Here is a 9,657-nt window from a genome sequence, read left to right as displayed (position 1 = left end):
TTCCAGAAATATTTGTAAAGTGGATCATGACATGTCTCACCACTGTGTCCTACTCCATAGTTCTCAATGGGGAACCAACACCTCCATTTGAAGCTAAGAGAGGCATTAGGCAGGGGGATCCTATGTCCCCCTACCTGTTTGTCATTGCCATGGAATACCTCATCAGGATTTTGAAGGAACTTCATACTGACAGAAAGTTTCACTTCCACCCCAGATGTGCCAAGTTAAAGATCATTCAGCTTAGCTTTGCTGATGATCTGTTATTATTCTGCAGAGGTGATGCAGAATCAGTCAAAAACCTGTTTAAGTGTTTCACTAAGATTTCTCAGGCTTCTGGACTACATGCCAACTTGCAAAAATGCTCCAATATACTTTGGTGGTGTGAAGCAAAGTGTACAAGATCAGATCCTGGATATAATTGAGATCCCAAAAGGGGAGCTACCTATAAAATACTTGGGAGTACCTCTTAGCACAAAGAGACTGTCTATCATTCAATGTCAACCCTTACTTGATAAAATGCTGGGAAGAATAACATCATGGACTTCAAAATTCCTTTCATATGCAAAGCATTGGCAACTAGTAAGCTATTTTGTTCTCAATTCAAACATATTGGGCCCAACTCTGCTTATGCTTGCCTAAGAAAGTAGTTAAAGCAATCGTGGATACGCAGACATTTCTATGGATCATGGAGTGGAGCTAACTAAGAAATCACTTATTGCATGGGCAAAACTATGTCTTCCAAAGACTCAGAGGCATGAACTCCGTCGAACATTCACTCATGGAACGTAGCCGACTATGTAAGATGCTTTGGAACCCAAGGTGAAAAAAAGATACGTGTTATGGATACAACGGTTCATATATACTACAAAGAGTGGCACAACTGGGACAAGTCCCAAAACAAGTATGCCGATGATACAAAAGTTAATTAAAACAAAGAAATATGTGGAAGAAGTCGGAATCACCGAACTCCGAACTAATGGGAATCCTAACCTTTCCATTAAACGGATGTATTCGAAACTACTTGGGCAACACCCTAAGGTCGGGATGGAGAAGATAACTTGTAACGACCGTGGTCACCAAAATGGTTGTTCATCACAACATTAGCAAAGACAATGGAAGATCAGACACTCGAGATAGACTAGCCAAGTGGGAATGCAAGTTGATATCAATGCCCTTTACAACAGATCGCACTGAGAGTATGAGCACCTCGTTCTTCCAACGTGACACAAGCGCACCAATACGGAGCAGCAGTACCATCAAGGCAAGGCATCTAAAGACAATCCAGGAAGTGGTCTGATGAATTGCAATGGTGTATAGAGAGGTATAATGGTCGGAGCCCTATTCATACTATTTTCAGGTGGCATTAGCAACAACAATCTACCAGGTATGGATAGAGAGGAATCAAGTAGTGTTCCGGTAAGAGAAGAAACTGTGAAGCAATTGTGAAGTGGATTGTCCAAGAGGTATGCGTGCGAGCTAGTATGCAGAGGAACTTAGTCAAGGTGCTGGAGCAACTGAATTTTTTTCCTTGATTAGGTTAGCTTGGTTATGTGAATCACCTTTAAAGTTGATTAGGAAGACTGCAATAACTGGGCCTGTCCAGTTAGTTGCAAACAATTTTGTTTTTCCTTTTCTTGAGCTGTAATTATGCACTTTGGCAATAAAAGAGTTAGTTACCAAAAAAATAAAAATTGTTTTTCAACATTTCCATAAAATTTTCATCAATTTCCTTTTTGAACAAGGTTGGCTCAGGTAAAATCTTACTCGCATCTAATATTTACACCAAATCATATTAATATACATTGGTAGGTCATAAAATAAGGTGATAATAGAATAAGGCTCTATTCAAATATATGTTTTTTTTGTCTAATGATCTTTTGTACTACGGCCGCAGATGAGTATTTTGCAAAATTTGTTTTAACCCGTTTCCTTTATAAGTAATGACTCAAGTAATCGGGATCTTAGTAGCTGAGTTGGTTGACTACTTAAACTTTCACCTTGTTAGTGAGGGTTCGATTCCTACCTTGTAATCCCCTTCCCCATCTCCCCTATGTAATAATTTCTTTTTTTAAAAAAGACTCAATTAATTAGCTTTTTGAGCTAAATAACGTATATTTATTTGTGCTTTTATAGTTTTTTTTGTTTTTCAAGATTCAAATAATGTGAATTTTACCATCGCTTTAAAAAGTTTATTTTGTCATAATATAAGTGGAATTTTTTTTTAACTTATAATATTTAAAATATAAAAAATTTAACTTTTAATATTTAAAATATTTAACTTTAAATATTTTTATAATTTTTAAAATATATATCTTCTAACTATATAATTTAATTTTTTTAATTCTTTTCGTAAAAGGACATTTCCCATTACCACATCCACTTGTGGAATAGAACGGTTAATTAAAGGAGCCAACAAAAATTCCAAACGGAGAAGTTATAGGGTCAATATTTGTCCCAGGGACAAGTCGTTGGATGAGTTACGACTTGTAATTTAATTTAATTCTAGGAAAAAAAATTAATTGTAAGTCTTAGGTTCATATACCCTTACAAGTTACAACATTTTTTTTTTTTTTTAAAGGACCAAGTGTCTGTTTGCTGCAGGCCATTAACATTGTCGTAGGTCACAGGCTAGGTTGAGATAAACCTCTTTTGGTTTGTCTCAAATTGAACAACCTCCTTTTGGTTATTTGCTCAAAAAACATACCTTTTAGGCTCCGGGCTCATAAAAAATGGATGAAGACTTGAAAGACATAAAAGTCAATAAATAAATAAAGCTCAATAAATGAAAATAAATAAATAAATAAAATAAAGCTCAATCGAAGAGTCATCTTTCGAATTTTGTAGAAATATTATCCAACATTTGAGATTTCATAACATGTTAGCGGAAAAAGAATACTCTATCATAAACCCAAAAGGTCATCTATTCAACTGCTATATTGTCTCATACATACGAATTTAGTATTCACAATATAATATGCAGAGAAAAAGAAAATATCAAATTGGTGTCAATAAAATTCCCCATCATCACAAAGTACAAGAAGGAAAAAAATCATATGGATAAATATATTTGGCGCAACTACAAATGGCATTAAATCTCGCATTAACCCACCTTTTTAGGGGTATTAATGTAATTTCACATGGCCTTTGAGGGTGTACCAATAAATTTCTCTTTTTTCCTGCTCATTTAAATTATTTTGACTTTTTCCTCTAAATTTTCGCATAGATGAAGGGTATCAATAAAAAAAAATAAAAATTACTGGTACGCCCTCAAAGGCCATGTGGAATTACATTAATATCCCTAAAAAGGTGGAGTTGTGCCAAGTTGTGCCATTTGTGGTTGTGCCAAATATATTTATCTTATTTTTATATAATTTATACATACATAGCATGGACCTAGAAAGCTTTTTTGGTAGGCTTTAGCTCGACATTTGTTTTTGTTTGTTTTTTAAGACTCTTTTGTTTTACGTTTCTTTTTGTTTGGTTTCCCAATAAAATATCCACTAAGTCTACTTAGTGGTTTGTTTTAAAAAAAAAAAATTATACATACACCTAATTTAGTTATTTGGTCAACCTATATATACGGTCTATCAATACAAACTACCAAGCACGTACCCTATAAATATCTTTTTAAACAATATAAAAAAGTCCTAAATTACTTACAAAAATTATCTAATTTTTTGACGAAATTGCATTTATTTTATATAAAAAATTATTGAATTGAATCAAAATTTAGTAGAAATATTTACTCAATATATATTTAGCTAAATTGAAGTAATTCAACATTTCAATTACGATCAATTATAGCGTTGATTGCTTGTTTCATCCTGTTTTTGTCAAATTTTTTTAAATTGATTGAATTAAATTAGAACTTGCTAATTGTTCCTCAATTATATCTAATACTTATCTAAATTCTTGCTAGAATAAATCTTTAATTCAAAAGTCAACAATAGTGTGACTTTTTTAAAAAAAATATTATTTTTATTACATAGGGGGTAGGGGAAGGAAAAATGAGGAAGGGGATTACAATGTAGAGATTCGAACCCTCACTAACAAGGTGAGAGTTCAGGTAGTCAACCAACTGACCTACTAGATCCCTACAACAATAGTGTGACTACTTGTTAAACCCGCTATTTTTTTTTTTTAAAAAAAGTTGATTGAATTAAATCGAATTTTGCTAATTGTTATTCAATTCTATCTAATACTTAGCTAAATTGAGATAATTCAATATTTTAATTAAAGTCAACTCGTTGTTGACTAATTGTTACATTAACTATTTTTTTTAATTTTCTTAAATTAATTTAATTAAAATCAAGACTTACAAAATATTTATTCGATCTAATGCTTAACAAATTGAGATAATTCAATGTTTTAATTAAGGTCAATCACCATGTCAACTACTTGTTACATTCATTATTTTTTTTTTAAAAAAAAAAGTTGATTGAATTAAATTAAAAGCCGATAATTGTTACTCAATCATATTTAATACTAAGCTAATTTGAGATAATTTAATATTTCAATTAGAGTCAACCATAGTGTTGACTGCTTGTTACATCTTTTTTTTTTTTTTTAAATAATGATGGAATTAAATCAAAACTTGCTAATTGGTACTCGCCTTATTTAACTCTTTAGAAAAACTAAGATAATTCAACATTTCAATTAAAGTCAATCATAGTGTTTGACTACTTGTATATCCACTTATTTTTTTATTTTATTTTTTAAAATGATTGAATCAATCAACACTTGGGAAAACTTTACTTAATAATGGTTGATGTCACTAAATTGAGATAATTCAACCTCAATCAAAGTCAACCATAGTGTTGACTACTTGTTACATCTCTTTGTATCATTTCGCTTATCGAATGTCTACGAAGAGACACCACTTGTTACATCGTTTATTTTTTATTTTTTTTTGTAAAAAAAAAAAAATTGAATTAAATCAAAACTTGTTAATCGTTATTCAATCTAATCTAATGCTTAACTAAACCGAGATAATTTAATATTGCAATTAAAGTCAACCATAGTATTGACTACTTGTTACATCCATATAAAAAATTTGACTTAAATCAAAACTTGTTAATTGTTACTCAATCATATCTAATACTTTCTTAAATTGAGATAATTAAATATTCCAATCAAAGTCAACCGTTATCATAGTGTTAACTCTCGTAACATCCACTATTTTTGTTTAAATTGAATGAATTAGATATGAACTTGCTAACTGTCACTCAATTGTATTTAATAATTAACTAATTGAGATAATTCATATTTCAATTAAAGTCAACGATAGTATTTACTACTTGTTACATCTACTTTTTTTTAATTGATTGAATTAAATCAAAAGTTGCTAATTGTTACTCAATCCTATACTTAGCTAAATTGAAGCAATTCAATGTTTCAATTAAAGTCAACCATAGTGTTGACTACTTATTACATCCACTATTTTATTGATTGAATTAGATCTAAACTTACTAATTGCTACTCAATTCTATCGAATACTTAGTTAAATTGAGATTATTTTTATGTTTTAATTAAAGTTAATCATAGTATTGACTACTTGTTACATTCATTATTTTTGTTTAGAGTGATTAAATTAGATCAAAACTTGTCAATTGTTACTCAATTTTATTTAATACTTGACTAATTGAGATAATTCAATTTTTTCAATTAAAGTCAACCATATATTGACTACTTGTTACGCCTACTTTTTTATTAGAAAAAATTGATTGAATTAAATCAATAGTTGCTAATTGTTATCATTGATAATGCTTAACTAAAATGAAGGAATTTAATGTTTCAATTAAAAATCAACCATAGTGTTGACTACTTGTTACATTTACATTTTCTGCTTAAATTGATTGAATTAGATCTAAATTTGGTCATTGTTACTCAATTCTATTTATACTTATCTAATTGAGATAAATCAATAAACCTAATGAAGTCAACTACAAAATATTGACTATTTGTTACATCTACTTTTATTAAAAAAGTATTAATTAAATCGGTTGCAAATTGTTATTCAATCCTATATAATACTTAGCTAAATTGAAGAATTTTAATGTTTCAATAAAAGCTTCACTCATAGTGTTGACTACTTGTTACATCATTTATTTTTGTTTAAGTTGATTGAATTGATCTAAACTTGGTAATTGCTTACCTCAATTCTATTTAATACCTAACTAATTAAGATAATTCTATGTTTCAATTAAAGTCAACCATAGTATTAACTACTTGCTACATCTACTTTTAGAAGAATGATTGAATTAAATCAAAAAGTTGCTAATTGTTATTTAATCCTATATAATACTTAACTAAATTGAAGCAATTCAATATTTCAATTAAAGTTAATCGTATTGACTATTTGTTATATCCATCGTTTTATTGATTGAATTAGATATAAATCCATAATAATTGCTACTCAATTCTATCTAATACTCACAAAATTGAGAGTTAATTCATTGTTTTAATTAAAGTCAACCGATGTTGACTACTTGTTACATCCACTCTTTTAAAATAAAAAAATTGGATTTAATTAGATCTTTAAAGTTTCTCATTGTTACTTTTTTCCATTTAATACTTAACTAATCGAAATAATTCAATGTTTCAATTAAAGTCAACCATAGTACTAACTATTAATTACATATACTTTTTTCTTTTAAAATCACAGCTTAAATCAAAAGTCTAATTGTTACTCAATCTTATATATACTTAGGTGAATTGAAGCACCAATGCTTTTATCAAAGTCAATCATAGTTAAGTACTTGTTACATCCACTGCTTTTATTGATTAAATTAGGATCTAAATTTACTAATCGCTACTTAATTCTATCTATTACTTAATAAGTCGAGATAATTTAATGTTTCAATTAAAGTCAACCATAGTGTTGACAACTTTTACATCGATTTTTTTTTTAAAAATTGAATTAATAGTTATCAACTTGTTTTACGTAATTTATAATAGTACTTAGCTAAATTGAATCAATCCTATATTTCAATTAAAGCCAACCATAGTATAGAACACTTGTTACATCCACTATTTTTTTAAAAAAAAGTTATTGAATTAAATCAAAATCTCAGTTATTACTCAATTATATCTAATCTTAGCTGTTAAATTGCGATAATTTAATGTTTCAATAAGTCAACTACCACAGGCGCAATGGCTACGCCTCAAGCCTCCACCATGTAGAGAGAGAGAGAATGTTAGGTTTGTCAGATTAGATGTTCTACGGATTCATTTTTTCGTCCAACCATAGTATTGTTCACTTGTTACATACATTTTTTTTTTTAAATTGCTGAAATTAAATCAACACTTAGCAATTTTTTATCAATCCTAATCTAATCTTAGTTAATTTGCACTAATTTTGAATCGACCCATAAAACAAAACAGCAAAACATCAATTTCCAAAAAAAAAATAAAAATAAATAATAACAAAGAATTTTAATCGAATAAAAAAAATGAAATTTTTACCCTTCACATATCAAGACCATCAATCTTATTAAATTTAGCATACAAAGTTGTAATGGTAGAACCATCTGATCACCACCACGATTATTATAAGAAGGAAGAAAAAAATTCCTTAGCCATTAGATTGAGTTTGAATTTTTCAACATGTCAACAATATGTTGCATATGATAATTATTTGATTTATCTAAATGAAGATATTTTTTGAGTTGTATTTAAAAAAAGAAAATATATGTAATATGTACTTTTTATCGAATCGCTCTATTAAACTTAATGAAGTGTAGAAAAGGTAAAGTACGTATTGATTTAAATTGAGTACATGTTCACGACAATTTTTCAAACCTAAGCGTAAAGAAAAAGAGAAGTCTCACTAGTATTGTTTATGGATTTCAATAGGTGTATTGCACGTTTTTTCTTGTTGAATATTATTGGGAAAAGAGTAATTATGGTCTTGCAAGAGAGAGTAAAATTTAAATTATGGATAATTATATTTATGACAACCCAAAATGACACAACTTGGGCACAACTCACCTTTTCGAGGTATTAATGTAATTCAAGGACTTTTGGCACAAATTGCACAAATGCCACCGTCTTTTCCACGTTGTTCTTTCAAAATTTATTTTTCAAATTTCCAATTGGTTAAATTTTTTACTCTCTTCACCCAAGATCATTATTACATTTTTCTTCCCAATGCTAATCACTGTGAGAAAACTCAGGTATCTTTTTGAATGTATACTTTTCTCTTTATACAAGATATATATACGTATATTCCTATTTTCTATTTATTTATTTAATTTTCCTTGTTGTTTTATGGGTCATCAAATAGATGGTGACCAATTACCTATATAAAGAAGAAAAAAAGTAGAACCTAGTATATAACCTATATACATATATATATATATATATATATATATATATATATATATATATATACACACGTATATTCCTATTTTCTATTTATTTATCTGTTGTTGTTTTATTAGTCATCAAATAGATAATGACCAATTACCTATACAACCTGTATATATACGTATAATCCTAGTTTTTATTTATTTCTTGTTGTTTTATTGGTAATCAACAGATGATGACCAATTACCTATAGTAAGGAAAAAGTAGAACTTATTATACAACCTATATATATATATATATATATATATACACACGTATATTCCTATTTTAAATTCAAATTTACACTCTTTCATCATTACACTTAATTTCCCAATGTTCAATCAGTAAGAAAACAAACTGTAATCCATACTCCTTGTTCTTTTTTTCATTTGGTCATAAAATAGTCAGATAACATTGTATAACATCCCTTTCCACCTTTTTTTTTTTCATTGGCCATAAAATAGGTTGTATAACATCTTTCCAACCTCAACCCACTTCATTTCTTTCTCTTTCGTTAAAGATCATATAACGTCCTTCCAACCCAAACTATGTCATACCTTTGAATACGGAGGAATTTGATATTTGTAATTGCGGTAACTCTTGCCTTGTAAGAACCGCAAGGACTCCAAACAACCCAGGTCGTAGATTTTTTGGTTGCAAGTGTCACGACCCAAATCTGACACCCAGGCCGTGACCGGGCACCTGACGAGCTTATACTCATAAGGCGAACCCTCTAAGCGAATCATGCGAAAATTAACAAATAAAATGGATAATACGCAAAGTCTCATAATATAAAGAAAAGTGAAGGTTAATCACAACACCGAGTCCCTATGCCAAAAACCCTTACAAAAATATCTAAAGCCATGGAACTACTAGTCTCGAATGTAAAAGTACGGAGACGTAGCTCCTTAATACTAAGTCATCTAAGCAAGAGGCCGCCATGATCCAACGGTGGCTCACCTCACCGAACCGGACCGAACAAAGCCGGAAATGAATCAAATATCGGCTACCGTCACCGTAACCACACCCGCACACATACAACATCACAGTTTTAGGCGAGTCTAAAAGACCGCAAGCATCATCGACATCGAGCTACCCCCGGGCAAGTCCTTTGAAATCCTCGATAATGCATAGAAGCAATTACACAAGACAAGTATATCAAATATATACAAACACCGTTTTAAAGCCGAAATCATGAAGCACAAACAAGCAAACATGAAATACTCTAAATCGAATCTATGCTCACTTGCGGACATAGCACGTATTTACCTTCATGTTCATCTGCTTCCGGAGAGGGCATTATTTACCCCA

This window comes from Lycium ferocissimum, chromosome 9 (genome assembly GCF_029784015.1).
Source record: "Lycium ferocissimum isolate CSIRO_LF1 chromosome 9, AGI_CSIRO_Lferr_CH_V1, whole genome shotgun sequence".
Classification (NCBI taxonomy): domain Eukaryota; kingdom Viridiplantae; phylum Streptophyta; class Magnoliopsida; order Solanales; family Solanaceae; genus Lycium; species Lycium ferocissimum.
Note: the sequence above shows the minus strand (reverse complement) of the source record.